This window comes from Coptis chinensis, chromosome 3 (genome assembly GCF_015680905.1).
Source record: "Coptis chinensis isolate HL-2020 chromosome 3, ASM1568090v1, whole genome shotgun sequence".
NCBI classification, from domain to species: domain Eukaryota; kingdom Viridiplantae; phylum Streptophyta; class Magnoliopsida; order Ranunculales; family Ranunculaceae; genus Coptis; species Coptis chinensis.
Genome location: NC_141458.1, coordinates 96,971,372 through 96,991,073, shown reverse-complemented (window position 1 = coordinate 96,991,073; position 19,702 = coordinate 96,971,372). Strand labels below are relative to the sequence as shown.

At 37.7% G+C, this 19,702-nt stretch overlaps 2 long non-coding RNA genes across 4 annotated transcripts; one reads left to right on the top strand and one right to left on the bottom strand.

Moving 5' to 3' along the window:
• The first annotated feature begins 3,234 nt into the window (after positions 1-3,234).
• Positions 3,235-3,940, top strand: LOC147511923 (uncharacterized). The gene is made up of 2 exons (XR_015217105.1): positions 3,235-3,321; positions 3,423-3,940. It is a non-coding gene; the product is annotated as an uncharacterized LOC147511923 (long non-coding RNA).
• A 9,277-nt stretch (positions 3,941-13,217) lies between these two features.
• Positions 13,218-16,314, bottom strand: LOC147511922 (uncharacterized). Of its 3 annotated transcripts, XR_015217103.1 has the most exons (5): positions 16,166-16,314; positions 15,143-15,227; positions 14,714-14,800; positions 13,755-13,878; positions 13,218-13,445 (listed from the first exon to the last, which is right to left on the bottom strand). It is a non-coding gene; the product is annotated as an uncharacterized LOC147511922 (long non-coding RNA). The 3 variants fall into 3 exon arrangements; XR_015217104.1 differs by lacking the exon at positions 13,755-13,878; XR_015217102.1 differs by lacking the exons at positions 13,218-13,445; positions 13,755-13,878 and adding an exon at positions 14,270-14,591.
• Between the last annotated feature and the right edge of the window lie 3,388 nt (positions 16,315-19,702).

The following is a 19,702-nucleotide window of genomic DNA, read 5'->3' as shown; positions in this document are numbered from 1 at the left end:
AACCCCGACCCATGACAACTTAAATAGATCCACATAAAAACACTTAATATGATAAAGGCCCAGCCCACACAAAGTTAATAACCGGCCCTTATAACTAGACCAAGCCTAACTAGAATAGATTCGGCCTAAAAACAAACTCTAACGAAAGCCCATCTGAATTAATAGAATCCAGTCCACTTAAAATAAAAAGGACCCAACCCATAAAAAAAATAATATAAACCAGCCCAACAACTCAAGGCCAAAAACCATAAACTAAACTTAAACCCAAAAGTTTAATAACTAGGCCCAAGCCCAACTCAAAGGACTTTAGAGCCCAAGCCCAACTTCAGGTCGTCTTCTACCTCTTTCCTCCTCAACACCTCGATCAAACTTCCACTGATCAGCCACCACCAACCACCAAACTTTCTCCCCTCTAAACCCACCGATTTTACTCCCCACGAAAAACCCAAACTTTTAACATAACAAAAACTCAATTCCCTCACTAAAAAAAACCAATTTCGACACCATTAACGACGTTCGGAGCTTCAATAGCACCTCTACCAACCACCAAACACCACCGCAACAATTTAGTTTTGGTCACTGATAAAAACCCCGCATTATGCTATTATCAAAACTCAATTACCCTCACTTTCCCAAAATCGAGTTCGACTCTTTCAGAGCTTCAACAATACCACTCGCAGTATCCACTCAACACAAAATACCACCCAAATCACCAACCCAATAGTCACTATGTTCAATTCAAACAACAACCCAAATGATCATCCAAAGAATTTAACAGGCAACAAAACAACCACTTATATCCACCATTAACAATTTATAACAATTTAAATGATTTAAATGATAATAGGCAGTTGATAAACCATACAAATCAATTTAAAATTTCGACAAGGATGATCATTCCATATTCAACAGCATGTAGAATAAGCAGAACGAACATAAAATAATGAGCAGTGAAAGAAGTTTCATAACAATTTTAAATAGTATATTAGGAACAAAAAAACTATGAACTTTTTTTTTTTTTTTTCTCTCTGTAAAACTCTTTCTCCATTCAAACTCGTATATTTGTTTCCCTTTTTTTGAAAACCCCCGAAAATAGGGAATGGGGTTTATCCTCTTTACCATATCTCTTTCTAATCTTTATTCTTTTTTATTTTCATCTATTATTATTATTATTATTATTATTATTATTATTATTATTATTATTATTGTACTAATAAATATATAAAATAAAACGGGGTATTATATTGTCCCTCCTTAGAGTAGACCTTTTGCTTCAGCCCTCCACCAGCACTATTTTTACCTTAAGCAATAGAATTTTTTTGCGTCGAGTGTTGAGTGCTCTTTTCATCTTGCTCCTTGTCTTCACTAATACGTATGTGCTTTTCCTTTCAGCTCGGTACGACTTTGTCTATCGCTCCCTTGCTGTTAAGAAAATACCAGGTGTTCTCTCCTTTTGACCTGTTTACATCTGCACAATACCAACTTCTTTACTAGATAGTAAGATACTAAGATCAACCAATTACATTGTCCATCTTCAATGAATCGTATATCATAAGAATAGTACAGATTTGTACACTTTTCATTACATAATTAATCAATACACTAACAAACTATACTAAAAAGAGAACCCCAAAAATAGTTGCATGATCATATCAATATAGTGACAATCATAGTTGCATGTTAAGCTTGTTAATAAAACCAGTTAAGTGTACTACAAAAAAAATAGTATGAAAAAAGACTAATAAACCAACATTTTTTTTTTACTTCTCTTTTTGCCTTTACAAAATTATCATTTATCATTTATTTTGAGTCCAACACCATTAAAAATTGATAAATGTGTCTTTGAATGTTTAATGAGTTAATGAGACTAAAACAAATAGTCAAAGACCCAAAGCCCAACCGGTTAGTTTGTATAATTCTAATCACCCATAACAAACTCGTAAGCTCTCACTCCTTTCTTTCACTCTCAAGCGTCAGACCTCAACCCAAAAAAAAATAAATTCAAAAAGAATTTGCAGCACAGCTTGTTGCACACTTGTCCTAATTATTTGTAAAACTCGTTATCATTATCAATAAAATTTCCACTTAAAAAAAACAAAACAAAACATAGTAATTTTTACTTTCAATGTTAATCTTTTATAGTTTTCTGGGTTAATTAGACTAAACCCCTATTGTATATGCATGTTTAGACTAAACCCCCTATTGTATGATACCTTAGACATAAACCCCCATTATGTTTTCTCCCCATCACACCAACATTAATATTTTACTTAATACCCTAACTGTCCTTGTTGTGTTTAGTGTAAGCTATGACACAAAAGTTGTTTTTAGATGGAAAAAAAAATGAAAAAGAAAAAAAGAAACTCCAATTGCACAAGCTCTGAGTTCCCATCATTCTTCCTCTCCATCACATCATCTTGGCATTTTCTCCTTTGAAGGTATGTTATTCGTTCTTCAAAAATATTGTCACATTTTCTCTTCTTTTATGTTAAGGTTTTTCATGTTTTAACAAAATTTCAATATTTAACCCTCCTTGTTAACTGCATTATTAGTTTTATGTTTTTCACATCTTATTTTGTCTTTGTACATAGATATGGGTGGTTATAAAGAGTTTAGGTGTCACTATGGTGGTGTTTGGAAGCAAAGTGCTTACAAATGTGTGAATGTTGTAGATTCAGAAAAAATTTATGGCGATCGAGCAAATTTACTTGATCTTGTTAGTTGGCTTACTGATGTTATTCTTTGTCCATCAAAGCATGTTGTTGGAATCATTTGGCTTGATGGTGACTTGAGGAGAAAAATAATGTCTGATGGAGATTTATTTTACATGTGGAGAAAAGCTACTATAGATGGGCATGGTTTTACTCACTTGTACGTGGATTTTATGGTTGCTGATGAGGTGGAAATGGAGCCTATTGTTTTATCTATCTTCTGATAATGAGGTAGTTATTCCTTCTAGTACTCCACAACCTTTACTGTCAACGAAGAAACAAAATAAGACACCTAAGAGCACAACACCTGCAAAAAGGACTAGTCATGCACATGGGGGGGACCATGTTGGAGTAAGAGACAAACAACCTTTAAAAAAAGGACTAAATGTTGAAGTTGGGATTGAAGAAGACGGTAGTTCTCCTCCAACTATTCATTTTGAAGGTGAGCACAGTGAACCTACACTTGTTTCTTCCTTTAGTTGTTATAATGTTATATGTCTATTTTAACCAAGTTCTCTTCATTTCTTTGTCAAAGCCTATCAAGAGTTCAACTTTGGAGGACATTCAGGTGAAATTGACAACACTGAACTTGACACTGATGCAGGGCAAGGTAAAACTTTTGATTAAAATTAAGTTAATTGGTACTATTAGTCTAATACATCTTCTAAGCAATTACACATCATTGTTTGCAATTGGTCTTCTAAAATCAAGGACGGTAAGAACATTTGATGTGGATCAAATAGATGTTGAACAAGAATACTATAGCGCCTCTTCATCTGACGAGGAATATGTGCTTGAAAAAGAAGGTGATGAGGATTGGACTGAATTAGAAGATAATAATGAAGAAGATGCTCAGTCAGATGACGATAATGAAGCGAACAAAGTCAACGATGATGATGAACACAGCAAAGTTTTTACAAAGTACTTATGAGATACCTACAGATGATGGGGTTAAATCAACTAGAGAAGCAACTGGTTTGTATGTTGGGCAGATATGGAGAGATAAATATGAGTGTAGAGACTTTTTGAGACTTACTGCTATCAGGAGGAAGTTTGCATATTGGTGTAAAAAAATTGATAGTCTTCATATTAATGCAAGGTGTTCAAGTTGGGGAAGGGCAGTTAAAGTATTAAGTTTGGTGTGATGGGGATAAAACAGAATGGGGGTTTATGTCTAACACTTAACGGGTATAATGTACAACATACTATACATGTTTTTGCAATTTAGATAATTTACTTTTTTTTTTTTTTTGCACTGCAGTTGTCACACCCCAAATTTCCAGAAAATTTAAAATAGGGAATTATCCAAGATATAAATATCTCAATCCTCACCCTATTCAATCATCTGAAAACTCGGGATGAAACGAAACCCTAATAACCCATTATGAAACACAATATTAAATATCTGAGATCAAACTAGATCAAAATAACAACTCTTCATTCACGAATAAAAAAAACTAACCAACTCTATTACATCTGTTCTAAATCAAAACTTTCCACTTCAGAAAACTTAAACCATAAGACTCCAAGAGCAAATCCAAATCACGTGTCCTCATCCACTGCACTCCACCATCTATGTTTCCAAGAACACACCCACATTGCAAAACAAAGTAAACATGGGTCAGCAAATTGAATTTGCTGGTATGAGTAAAACTAAAAATATAAAAACAATATGTTCAATATTTCAAATGAAGGAATACACTATTACAATCATTCCAACTTGGAAAACAAGTTAGTTCCATATTCTCAAAACGGCATGCAGTTTCTTCCCAAGTAAAATTTCAACCCCCAATATACATTTCCAAGAAATCTCATATAACAGTATTCATCATGCTAATTTTCCAAAATAACTCACAATATAATTTCCACTTACATTCAACTTATTACATACACATATGATAACTTATTTAAATATGAGTTTGATACACTTTACCTTTAAGCCAACACGTCGTCTTAGGGCAAGACAACGTCTCTGCATAAAAAATTAATAAGTTTTACCCTCCTGCAAAACAAAGTTAGATTTCCCAAACATAATCATTTAGAGTATACATTTATTTCACTCTCACTGCAACCATCATGAGTATATATAATCTGACATAATATATCGCCAATATTAATATCCATGTCACACCACCATATCCATTATATCATAATATATCACCAATATTAATTAACATTCATATCACACCACCATATCCATCATATCATAATATACCACCAATATTAACTAACATTCATATTACACCACCATATCTATCATATCACGCTAACCATATTTACATTCTTTCGTAAGAAATTATAAGCATCATATCATAATATATCACCAATCATATCCAACAACTCACTCATACTTAAAGTTAATATTTTTCTTAAAAATCACTCGTCTACTTATGAGAACGAGGAAAATATCACAACCAGAGAGTACATTCATCCCTTGTGAATATCAACTCACACAAACCATATATATATTTCTCATAAGAAATCATGTACATCATAATACATAAATGTTCATATGCAATAACTCAGTCACACGTAAAATCAATGTTTTATTTTAATATCACTCGTCTACTTATGATAACGAGGAAAAAGTCACAACCAGGGAGTACATTCATCCCTCGTGAGTACAACGAGGAAAAACAAACTCACTCACACAAACCACATAAACATTTCTCATAAGAAATCATATATATCATATGCAATAACTCCATCACACGTAAAATCAATATTTTACTTTGCTTATTAATTATCTCGTTGACTCATTTATTAAAAGACACAGCCCAACCTTTAGTTTCTACTCCACGATTTGCACTTCACACATTTGCCAAATCACACATATCCGTATGCCTCACTCACACCGAGTACCCCTACAAGACATATGTCCCAAGCGGGGATATCGCCTTTAGGAAACATATTTTCATCTTGTAAACTCGTAATTTGTGAGTCACAGCCATCTCTGGGCTTTCCATACACATACACAAAGCCTCTTTTGGGCATAATAAAATATTAGGTCATTCATGGCACATTCAATGAATACCTTGAGTCATTCCCACCACATTCAAGGAATACCCATCATAACACTAACAGGTCATTTATGGCACAGTCAATGAATACCTTAGGTCATTCCTGCCACATTCACGGAATACTCATCATAACACTAATAGGCCATTCATGGCACATTCAATGAATACCTTAGGTCATTCCCACCACATTTAAGGAATACCCATCATAACACTAACAGGTCATTCATGGCACATTCAATGAATACCTTAGGTCATTCCTGCCACATTCAAGGAATTCAGACCTACATTCCCATACACTCAAAGAATATAGCACACCCGCAAGGCGAATGCCTTAGTTCCTCTCTAAGGTGGCTTTTCACATGACATCATTAGTCATAAATATTTTCTTTTATTTCTTTTCATCAAAGAGGCGTGGAGAGATCTAAAGATGTGGGAGACACATTAAATTTTCACCGGACACTTTTACACCGAATTTTAACACTCAAGAGTTCTCATTTATTATAATATTTTTATTAAAAAACAAACATCGTCTCAAACAATAATTCATTACTAAAGATTCCAAACACAATAACTAATCAACTCACCTCGATATCAATTATATAAATCATAGATATCAAAAGGTTTAATCAAGAATAACGCATTATTTAATTGTCTCGTGAATACATTTTAAACAACCACAATCACGTACACAATTAAGTACTAACATTTTTCACATATAGTTATCACAATAACTAATAACTAATAACTAATATATAATATAGTGGCTGCACTTTTGCTCAAAGTTGTCTACGTATCCAAATCTTTCAAGATTGGAATCAAGCCTTCGTAGTTCTTATCAGCCACATAGTCAAAGTCAAAGAACAATAAGAATTCATGTTTTAAGGTTGCACACTTCATTTCCCTTTCATTCCTCAATTTTATATATATATATATATATATATATATATATATATATATATATATATATATATATATATATATATATATATATATAGCTCCTAAAAGGACCTTAAATAAGGACCAAATCTAAAACACCCACAACTTCACCTACAAAATGATTTAAACCCTAATCTTTTGTGCATATGATCTACTAACCATAAAGAACATCTCTACAAAAATTCAACTCGTTTGATATCCTCTAACTTAGATAAAATTGTTTTCCACTTTTGAATATATATATATATATATATATATATATATATATATATAAAAGGTCCAGAAATGTATAGTTTTTGCATTCATCTTTTGCCAGTGTTAAAAATTGTCAAACGAGTTGAATTTTTGTAGAGATGTTCTTTATAGTTAGCAGATCATATGCACAAAAGATTAGGGTTTAAATCATTTTGTAGGTGAAGTTGTGGGTGTTTTAGATTTGGTACTTATTTAAGGTCCTTTTAGGAGACGGGTTGTATATATATCTATTAAACACAAAATTTAATGTAACATGTCACGTGAGATAACATAAATCTATATTAACATTTAGTGTATATATAACAATTGTACTTGGAATATAATAAAAATGTGAAATTAAACAATCAAGATTCAAGACACTCGTATGGCGGAGTAAAATTATTTATCTCATTACAATAAGAAAAATTAACTAAAGCTCCTTTAAAAAGAAAACATGGTAGGTTATCTAGTTAACTTACCAAAACAATAACGTTTCCTATAGCCATCCAAATGATACCCCACTTGATTATTTGAAAACTAAGATAGGTATACTTTATTTTTCATGTAGAACTCGAAGTCCCAATGTTATTCTATCTCGGAGTAAAAATAGTTCAAAGTTGGTAAAAATCCTAATTTTTAGCAAACTAGATTTCTGACAGACTATCTTCTGAATGACACAACACTTTCCATAGGTGTCCAAATGCATTGAGGATTTTTGCGTTAAAAATATAACACACAGAACTTACTTTCTTATGTTTTACAAAAATACTCAATCTCATTCTAAAAGTGCCAAAACTAGGCTCGAACACAGTGCGTAGAAACTGATTTCTGACACACTATTTTCTGCCAGTCAAACTTCCAAATACCATAATTAATTCCACAGACCTTGGAATGCAATGAGCCCAATTGGAATAGAAAGCAGACTTCCAAATCTTACTTTTTCATGTTTTCATAAAAATCTAGTTCAAACTCTAACTAAATTAAAACTGGACTTGAACACACTGCGCAGAAGCTGATTACTGACGCACTATTTTCTGTCAACCAAACTTTCAGACATCATATCTACCACCACAGACCTCGTAATGCGACAAGGCCAATTGGGTTGGAAAGAAAACTCAGAAAACTCATTTTTTCATGTTTTGGCGAGAGTTTGAATCTGACCCGAACTAGGTGAAAACTCGATTCCAAACCAGACACAGATTCAGCCCAAAACAAACTCTAATCCAAAGCCCATCTAAACTAATAGAATCTGGTCCACTTAAAATAAAAAGGACCCAGCCCACAAAAATAATATAAACCAGCCCAACAACTCAAGACCCAAAACCACAAACTACTTAAGCCCAAAAGTTTATAAAACAACTCAAGCCCACCATTCAAATTCGGCCCAAGCCCAACAAAAACAGGGTGCAGCATCGCTACCTTCTTCTTCTTCTTCCTCACAGCTCGCCACCTCCACCGAAATCAGCCACCACCACTCTCACTCCCCACCACACCAAAACCATTCGGTTTTGATTCTCCTCAAAAACCCAACATTTTGCCAAAACCAAAACCCAATTCCACCACTCCTCAAAAATTCAATCTCGACGCCATTAACAACCCATTCAAGCTTCAACAACACCCAAACCATTAACCCACAATATCCAATTCAAACAACAACCAACCAACAGAAACCAACAACCCAAACAAATAACCCGACAGTAAGCTACCGGCAGTTCATCACATAGTATTGTAACCCAAATAATAAATATACATCTACATAGATTGACGGCAGTTAAATCGAATAACAAAGGAATTACATTCAAATCCCTTAAAGAGAATTTTAAGAAAAACAAATGATACATTAACTTCATGAATTTAACGAGATCTAAAATTGTTTCTCTGAAATTGTCTGTATTTATTTGTGATGATAATAAATCATAAGTATACTAATTAAAATCGACAGACACGACAATATATAATCATCCAACATAATATATATATTCACGACAGTCTATAAATATCATGTTTCATCGCTAGTCACGTAGAAATTTACACGTATACAAAATATCTACTCACCTCTGTTATGTTTACGAGTGGCGTGAAGGAATAAAAATTTGAGAACGAATAACGCCCCGTAACAATCATCAGAAAGCAATCACAATAATCTTCGCCATTCTCTCCTTTTTCCACTCTGTGTAAAACTCTCTCTCTCCCTGTTTAAAACTCTCCATGTAAACTCCTGTGTAAACACATTTTTTTCAAAAACCCCTTAAAATAGGGAATGGGGTTTATCCTCTTTACCTTATCTCTTTCTAATATTTATCCTTTTTATTTTTATCTATTATTATTATTATTATTATTATTTAACTTTATATATATTTAATTAAAAAGGAGAATAAAAATAGGGGTGTTATAGCAGTACTCTGTACAATTAGTTTTTTTGCACTTTTAAACTATGACTCAATTCCAGTCGGTCAATGCTGATGTGGCCACCGGAATACACAACGTGTTCGTTCATTTCATTAGGTGGCATTAATAAAGCATGTGAGAAACACGTTTTTTTTTTTCCTTAAAACTGAAAAAAGAAATTAACCAAATTCACAACTTCTTCTTCTCCACGAAACCAGTTCACATAAACCCTATTGCATAAACGAAACAAACATGACACACAAAAACAAAACATGACACTTGCACAAAAACTAAACATGACATATTTGACTGTGAAATTAAAACAAATTTAACACACAAAAACTAAACCTAGAACACCACAACAACACTTCATCAATCAACACAACCTCTTCTTTGTCATGCTCGTCATGCATACACCAGCAGCATTTAGAGCCAACACAACCTCTTTAACTTGATGCCTAGATGGCCCTACTGGTGTTGGTGTTGGTGTTGCTGATTGTATTGCTGGTGATAATGTTGCTGCTTCTGCTAGCATGGGTGATCTTCTAAGGCGTCTCTCAAATCTTGACTTCTGTACTTGGTTCTCGTTCTCGTCGAGCTTCACTTCCCTCTCTATTCTCCTCCATCATTTCAATACAACAAATTCTGACACAGTCAGTACAAACTCTAAAATATATCTCATCATCTTTCATCGCAATCTTCATAAATATCCTCCTACCTAGTAAAAAAATCGGTAAAAACTAATCAGTTTACAAGCGATACGCGATTAATCGGCCGATTAATCCGATATTGATAGCATAGAGATTTATAGCATTATAGGAAATTAACAATTTGTTGAATTGTTATAGACTTGTTGACTAGATTATGTAGATACATATAGACATAGTAATATCAATTAATGGTTTAAGTACTTAAGTAGTTACTTCATCAGTCCATATTAAATTCTTAGTAGTCAACGCATTCTAGTTTTGTGAATTGAAATAAATGCATAATTTTGTTGATATTTATTGTTTAGACTTTCTGACAAAAAAAATAAAAATAAAAATTGCATATTTTTTTTTTTGGGGAGTGGGATGGGGTGTGCACATAATCTGGCTTAGAATCCTAACTTCATCCCTGACTATAGAGACATAAGGCTTGTGCTCATTTTCTTCATCCGAAGATGAATCTCCCAACACGTTCCCTGACTGAATTAGAATGTGTGTGTGTATGGTGGTGGTGGGGGTGTGTGTGTGTGTGAGATGTGTTTTAGTGTTGTGTTTTTAAATTGAGAACAACATTTTTATATACAAGGAGGAATAACGGAACTAAGACATTGGCCCAACTTGTTCGGGATTCAAAATCCTGATACCTAATCAGACGGGTTTGAGACGAGATTCTTAAACTGTTTTTTAAAACCCGCCCTGATAATTTTTTTTAAATTCCGAAATTTGACAATCGATATGTGTTCATTTGATTCAATCTGGGCATTTTGCGAGTCCTAGCCCGGTTCCTAAATGGCTAAATCCTAATACAATACCCAAAAACCGGTTCCAATTGTCCAGTACAGTAAACAACATTTGGTTTAAGTGATGTCATGCATTATCCGGAATCCTTAGGTTCAATAACATGGAAAATCTCACTGTTTTCTTTCAAATTAATTACACTTAATATGTCATACTTGTCCTGCATCGATTCATGATGTGTGATCACGTACATTGTAAAAGAGAAATCATTCTTTTACATTTGAGGTTATGTATAAATTAATTCATTCAAGGTCTAAAAATTCAATATTTATTGTTACATATGCATTCTTGAGCCCGTCCAAATTCAATTAAGAACTGGATGGGATTTGTTAATCTGACCCACCCAAATGCCAGTTCTATACAAGAAATTTAGAATCAAACACGTACCCCGATCTAATTACATCAAGAACACGAAGAGGCCTTGAGAATTAAACGCTATTTAACATCAGGAAACCACAGTTGAAAGGGTTATTGAGAACTAAAGCAAGAGAGGGAAATAAGAGCTTTCGAAGTGAATTTTATATGTTGTCTACACCGATACGCGATAATCCAGTTGACTGGTCGTCGTTACTAGCTAGTTATGTGTTTCGGTGGATGGAATATCGTACTGCCAAATTAGTTGTATATCTAAATCACCGAAATACCATAATTTCACTGATAATTCTTATTTGTCGATATTACCGTATATTTTTTTACGTTTCTTCGTACTTTCTAGCTAAATTTTCCCAAATGTCAAATATCTTGAAGAGCCTTTAGGTAACGTGAGATTTAACAAAACATAGCCGCATTTTCCTAATGTAGCTGCAATTGATGGAAATTCAGAGTTTCAAGATAGACGTAATGTTACAACCCCTTTTTATATTACAAGCACTATCCCCTAGCTCTTAGGCACTTGTTACAACTCAAATTCTATTCTCACTATTTCTCCAACCTTCAGACACTATTCCTCTCCTTCTCTGATGGCTGCCTCTCCCCTTTTTTCTTCTCTTCACTTTCTCTTTATATCGGTTCCTTTCTTCATCCGGGCCCTCCACCTGTCCCTCCATCTCGCGGTCTCCTTCTCTCCGCGTGTAGGGTTTCCGTACTGCGACCACGTGACTTAGCATTGATCCAGTACTCCGCGGCATGCTATCTTTCGTTGACTCGGGCGCATCCTCCCTTTGATCCTTCGGGCCCCCATACTACCACTACAGATGCCCCCTCTCGAGTCCGCGACCATTTGGTGATCGGGGAGTCGAGAGTCCATGACGTCACGTTTCCCTCCGCGGTTCCCAAAGATTCTTTTTCATCGCTGGACTCACGAGTCCCATCGCAATTATAACCTGCGTCCCCTCGTTTCTTGCACACCCACGCGTCAATCCCTGACTGATCCCTTTTAGTGTTGCCTCGATTTCAGCCCCCTCCAATTACTCTTTTGCCCCTTCCTCTTATAAAAGGCCCGCTCAATTCTTTCCTTCTTCCATTCAGTTTTTCATTTTTTTTTCCTAGCTGCTCTCCCTTTCTCTCTACTCTTCCCCCTGGTTAACTACTCCGGTCACGCGCGCGGCTGTCCTTCCTGTTTTCTTTTGTGGAGGGTTTTGTTCCTGCTGCTCCTCCCTTCCCTCAGGTTGGTCCCTTTTCCTCTTTAATCCATTATTTGCTATATTGCGTGTTTCTCTCTTGAATTTGAGACTGTTCAGCTTCTTCTCTCTCCAACTGGTCTTGTCTGTGTAACTTCTTCCCTGACCTCGATGTCGGCTTCCAGATCCGACACCTCATCCCACTACAACAGAACATGTATTTAGCAGCGCCATACCCCATCGCTAAAGGTGCCTTTGAGCGTGGCAAAAGATCTGCCGCAACGCACAAGATGGCGTTGCAAAGGCGTTGCTAAAAAATGCGTCTCAAATGCTCAAATGCAACACCAAAGGTGGCGTGGCAAATGTTTCTAGTTTGTTGCAACGCCAGTGGGCGCTGCTAATCCACTAATTCCGTTGCTACTTCATTTATGAAAATTAAATTAATTTCAAATTTTTTTCAAACTATTTGCGATTTGGCGTCGCAAAAAGAGAAACATAACAACTAGAATGACATTGCAAAAGTGATACCTTTAGCTGCACAACTAGGCGTCGCAAAAGGAAACCTTTTGCTACACTATTTTCGTTGCGGAAAGTTTAAATATTTGGCTACATATTGCGAAAGTTTAAATATTTAGCAGAATATTTGGCGTGGAAACGTCCATAAATTTAGCCACACACCAAGCGTGGCAAAAAGTGTACGTTACTGTAGAATCAAAGCTTTTATAAACTCCTGTGCTTTATTTGGGACGCATTTAGCATTGCAAATGGTGCAATTTATACATATACCTGTACATTTCCATTTACATAATCCTGCCCAAAACAATTTTTATAGAACACAGTAACCCTATAACAATTCACCACAAATCATAACAAAATGAATTTCATTACTAAATCATTAATACAAAAGATCTTAAAGAATTCACATAAATATTTTTTACGAAAAAACATCGTCTCACATAATCTTAACAACGTTCAACTAAATTTAGATGAATTATTCAAAACTAAAATTCCACAAATAATGTCTATAGCATGCTAATTTGAACAACATTCACTCGGAGCTTCTTCTTGATTCTACTACTTTTGGCAACCAATCTGGCACAACAAATAAAAAAAAAAATTACTTAAGTAAATTTATTAGAAACATTAATAAACCTAATATACACTCAAGTTGGCAATGCATGTGAAACTATGCACCTCCTATATGCGTAAATTGGTGCCCATGGCCAAAAACTTAGAAAGAACTTATCAAAGTTATAACTCGATCACATTCATGAAGGTACATATCAAATAAGAAGACAAAAATAATCAAAAGCTAATAGATTTTGAACTAAATTGTACATGTAATTGTGTCATAAAGTTATCACCAATAGAAAGAAAAAGATTTCTAAATGCCAAACCCACCCACTTGCTGTCCTCATATCCAATACACCCCATACTGTTCATTCCCCCTTCATCCCCACGTGGTGTCCAACTGCTTCTAGACCCAGATCCAGATGCCCCAACCCCCCATATTGAATTCCTACATCTGCAAAAGCAAGATATACTCTACACCTATCATCCTCAAGCACACAAAATTTGTGATCTATAGCTAAGAAGATGACGGAAAAATGAGGCACTTGCCAAATGCAAATGTGGAGACAGGTAATATACATTTGGAGGAAAGAGACTTTTCCTAACGTTTAATTCTTCACATTGATTTTCGATAAAACTAATATACTTAGCACTTGATCAAAACTTTCAGATGAGATCAGTAAAAATACAAAATTCTATGAGGGAAGAAAGATTAACCTCTTTGTATCCATGAAACTTGTCAAAGGCATGCATATATGCTTGAGAGACAAAGCATGCAGGAGAAGCATAAAGACAAGATGAAAGAACATATGCAAAATGAAATATCATCTTGAACGCATGAAGACTAATGCTAAAAGCACGTAGACATGTGCCTGTGACAGTTCAACATGTAAATTTGAACAGTAACAGATTTCTAATCAAGGATTCAAGGTAGGTTTTCAGGTTCTGTTCTCTTGTCTATTTCTAGTATCTTTTCTTTTTCGGGTTCTAACTTGTCGATTGCTAATAGGAAGTAGGGACGGCTTCCTATCTCTTCGAGTCGTTTTACAACCTTCAATCTTCCATTCTAAACACTGTTTTTGGTTTATCAATGTCATACAATATCTAAGGAACTATGGCACTGGTTATCTAAGTGACAACCGGCCCATCAGGCAATGCCTTTCCATCCTGCATATGCAAATAGTAATTTTCTTTAAACACTAAGCAATGGAGAATTTCAAATTTGAATCACTCAAGGACTTGAATGTCTAGATTTGAAACTTGAATGAGCAAATATCTCTAAGCATCACCTGCTTAAGGTTGAAAAGGAACTGCCTAGTGAGATAAGCTTGAGAAATAGCACGTGCACTTAGGAAAAGCAACTGATAACCATTTTCCTGCAACCCAAGAAAAGATACAGGTTCAACAAATATAATGTCCTATATTAACCAATTAGGTAATATAAAAGAAGTCTTCATTTCTAGTAATCATCTCCTTTAACCATCTAGTGAAAGTACACACTGGAAGAGTAATAAACTCCTCTTTCTCCGAAGGAGTTACTTTTCTCAAAGAACTCCAAGGTATCTCCTATCAATATATTGAGGGATGTATTGGACAAATAACCAACAATGTATTAAGAACTAATGAACTGCTACACTGGACAGTAGATGAATACTGCCTTCTGTGGACAAAAAGTACTGAAAACTCAAGCACAATATTTCCTGAAATATGAAACAAACCTTAATTGCTGAAAACAGATGGGCAACACCTGTTTGTGACCAGTCTTTTCCAACCAAAGGCATGAACTGCCCAAGAACAACCGATCTTTAATAAGGTGCAAACAAGAAAAATCAGAAAAGGTCAACCATAATAAAAGAGCCAAAAAATATGAAAATCATGAATTGGCTTACAAAGAAACATCAATACAAATAAATTGAAGCAATACACGTCAAAAGAAGTATCAATGCACCCAGCATGCCTTCAACTAAAGAAACTAAATGTCAATAAATTTCAAAGTTTCGGGACCAGACAACTAAATTAAAACTAATTTAGAAACATATTGGACATGTACCTCCAAGATGATTGCGCAACATCAACTTATACAACTTATACGGACAAGTATAATATGACTGTGTATCCAGTGACACGAAAACTAGCTGAACGGAATGTTGTCAACAATGACAGAATGGGAAAGGTTTGAAAACAGGCCCTTCAGTGGGGAAAGCACTCTTACCACATAAAAAGGTGACTAATAAGGTCAGTCACACCTCTACAAAAGGTGGAATAAGACAGACTACCACACTTTGGGTTTTCACTTTATTTACTTTTTGGGGTTGTTGGGTTTAAAAGAGGTGCAGTACACCTCTTTTAAACATTGATAGAGAATTATTTTCAAATGCTAGAAGCTAAGCAACAAAGAAATTGGCGGTGTAGAGTGAACTCTTAAACCAGATAAATAAACATTATTAAGTTTTTCCATGTGTGTGACACTTGATGTCAACCGCACCATCTACGCCGCACCATTCACTACAATAAATCACATAATTTTTTATCGAAAAAAAAAAACACAAATTTCAACAAACCCAAACTCAAAATCAACAATATTATGGTGGTGGGCGATTGCCTTACAATCAAAACCCCAATCCGCAACCTAAAACCGAATTCAAAGCTTGGAACTTTAATATGCAATATGAGGAAAAAAGATATCGTGAGAAATCTAGAAAGCTTATCTAAATTATCTTTTTCGGTGGAAGAAGACTAACCTTAATTCGAGGGTGGAAGATTGAAGCTACATAGCTATAACAATTTTTATATCGAAGAAAGTAAAGGGGGGAGGGAGCGGTTGGAGAGAAGAAGTGTTTTTAGGGGTTTTTTTTTTTTTGCTAAATATATCGTTTCTATTTTGTTATTTTGTTGGAGGCAAAACAAAAAAGAAGCCCGCGACAAAATTTAGGCTGTGAAAAAGCCCAATTGTGATGCCAACCTCACCGCAACAAATGTATACCAAATATTGAGAAAATTAAATATTAAATCGTTAAAAACTTATTGCAATGAATACTGCGTTGCAAATAATTCCACGTACAGTAGCAACACCATCTGCGTTGCCAATGTTAAAATCCCTCAAAAAAATATTTATTATTATTTCTAAATATCATAAAAACAAGCAGTTGTCGCGGTCTAGGCGTCGCAATATGTGAATACAAGTAAAGTGGGCTCTCATGGAACGAGAAACATGTAGCAATGCTAAATGGCGTTGCAATAGATGTGTTTTAGCAACAATTTTTTGGCGTGGCAAAAGGGTGCGTTACAAAAGGGCCCCTCTGTTGTAGTGTCCTCCTCCCCGTCTCAGCGGCTTCCTCATCCGACACCTCTGGGCGCCCCTTTGCCCTTCCTCAGCCCCCGCCCCGCAGCCGCAGACCTAATCTCGAAGCTGTTAAGGCGGCTTACGGCATACCACCCGACGTCATATTGGAGCATGTCCCTGCGCTTTAACCTACTACCCCCCTTTGGTTCCCTATAAAGCCGGCCGCCTAGTTGCCACGGTGGGGGATTTATAGCCGGCCTCCGCTTTGCCCCCACCCGCCTTGACATCGATGTATGCAATCACTTCAACATCCCTCCTTTCCAAGGCATCGGCAATTTCGGAGGGTTATGTATCTTGCGAACCACTACAACCGGTCCGAAGTCCCCAAAATAACGATCACGACATGATCGCTCATTTTATATAAAAAAGAGCACCAAGGATGTCAGCGTGGGATACCACTCTTTCTGCGTTCGACCTAGAAAGCAACATTTTATACTCTGTGTCACCTCCTCGGACAAGTTGTGGCACCATTACCCCATTTACATCTCTAGGAACTTCCTCTCCGCGGATCTTCCTCCCGACTTGAACCTTAATCACCTGGCTTTTCTCCCCAGCAGTGAGTCTGCCTCTCTACTAATCCCTTGGTGTAGGTCTTTTTTGCTCCCCCTTCTGACTTGACAGTTTTCTTTTTCAGGTTGGCATCCGGACTCGAAGTCGCAGCCCTACGACAATTTCTTTTCCACCACATTCCGGAAGATTCGCGACCTGGGACAGGCCCAGTCCGCGGTACTAGGAATTGATCCTATCACTGCCATTCCACTCCTTTCCGATCCTCAACTGAAGCTTATTGGAAAATATTGTTTCCCTTTTTATCGCCCCCCACCGCCCAAAGAGAGAAAGCCTCGGGATTCACCCCCACCCAAGAAGAAGGGCCACACCAAGAAAGCTTCCCCCCGCCACCGACCAATCCGCCGTCCCCCTCCTTCCTCCTCCGCTTCCCCACCTCATTCCGTTGACCCTCACCCTTACCGGTCCCTGACCACTTGGGAAGACCAATACTCTTTTCCTCATTCGCTCTCCACTACTTCTCCTCATCCCGACATGGGCGCCCACAAGCGCAAGCTTTTCGACAAATGACTTCGGGACGATGAGGATGTCTCCGTTAATCGTCCCCTACATACCAGCAGACTCAATCCTCCCCTCCTCCGGCGTCTAAGCGTCCGTGGACTTCTGCATCTGAAGAGGACCCCGCCCATCAGTCCACCGACCAACCTGCTACTCCCGCTCGTGTTGAGCAGCGGCCTGGGAAGGAAGTGGCCCCCCCGCTCTGAAAGAGGGATCACTGAACCCATTCCTACTTTCTGCCCCACCTTCAAGGTTCGAAACCGCACTCTCAACATCCGCGATTCAGCCTTGGACAACGCCGCCGTGGCCTCTTCTCTGTTCTATAGGTCTCATCTCCCCAGGGACATGGCCTATGCTGATGAGGAAACGTTCGACTCTCACCGGACCTCCTTTTACACTGGTTGGGAGAAGGTACTCTCTCTCTTGTACTGGGTGTCTTTCCCTTCCTCCCCTTGAATGCTCTAACTACAGTTACTTCTTTTCAGATGAGCTTGGACATCTCTTATATGATCCGAGGCCTTTTTGGTGCAAGGGCCCGGATCGACCAGTTGGACGGCGGCGTTGCCGCTGGAGCAAAAATGAGGTCGCGGACATAGAGAAGCTCGGGGCCTGGGGGCGAAATTTGAAGATCGCTGGGCCGCCCACCTCGCCTATATGGATAAGGTTAATGACCGCCTGAGTAACCAGAAGGAAACCCTCCTAGCTCAAAGATACCGCCGCCTGCCTCCTCCTCTCGAAGCACCAGGCTGAAATGGCGACGCTTCATAAGCAGCACGACACCGACATGGATGAGCTCCAGGATCACTTCCGTGCCCAGGCCGACAAGAGAGTGGCCAAAAAGATTAAGGAGGAGCATGAGCGGCTTGTCAAAGAAGGGCGACTTCTCCCTGAAGCCCCGACCGCTGCACCCCCTTCTGAGGTGGCGGTACCACTTCCGGAATCTGCTCCAGCGGTCGATGAGGCCGCTGTCATAGTGGCCGGGGTGATAGATGCTGCTGCGGATGCCGCCCTCGAGGAAGCCACCGAGTCAGTAATCTATGAAAGTGTTTAATTGTGTTTTGCTTGAAATGGCCTGTTTTGTGCCCTGGCCAAGCTTCTTTTGTTACCATTTGTAGTACTTTTGATACATTTCGTTTTATTTTTACTCTCTCTGGTTGAGAATAACTGATTGTGGATATACCATATATTTTGTCTTTGTGAATCCCAAGTGCCCTTGTCGGTACCCGATATCTGCATGACTTTAGCGATAATGATCCTCTATCGTCGTCTTCACCCGTTTGGTCGGGAGCCTCGCTCCTTCTGCCCCATGTTCAGGTCGGGGCCCCGCCCTTGACCTCTACTCATGTCGGACCCCTTGTCCGCGGATAGAGGGAGCCTCTTCGCTTCCCCTTGCCAGCATCTCATATCTTGTCCGGGGCGACTCCTCTCGCCCCGGCTCGCATGAGATCTCGCACCCGTCGTGGGCACTCTTTTTGCCCCAACTGAGTTTTAGACCTCTCGTCCTCGGAAGGCTCCCCCCTTCCGTTCCCTCTACTCTGAAGGCAGTAAAAATTCACGCGACATTAACCATCTCAAAAGTGCTAAAGTTTTATATATGTACAACTAGCTCATGCGGTTTACAGCCACTCCCATTACATTTACTCATGAAATTTTTTAGCAGCCTTACATTCCACGGTTTTTCAACCGCTCTCCCTTCCAAGGTTCGCAATCTGTAGGTGCCCGACCCACCCACCTCAATCACCACGTAAGGCCCCTCCCATGTTGGACCCAGCTTTCCCTCACTCACCTTCTTGGTGTTGGGGGTTACCCGCCGCAGTACCTGGTCTCCCACCTTAAAGCTCCTAGGCTTCACCTTCTTGTTGTACTGCCG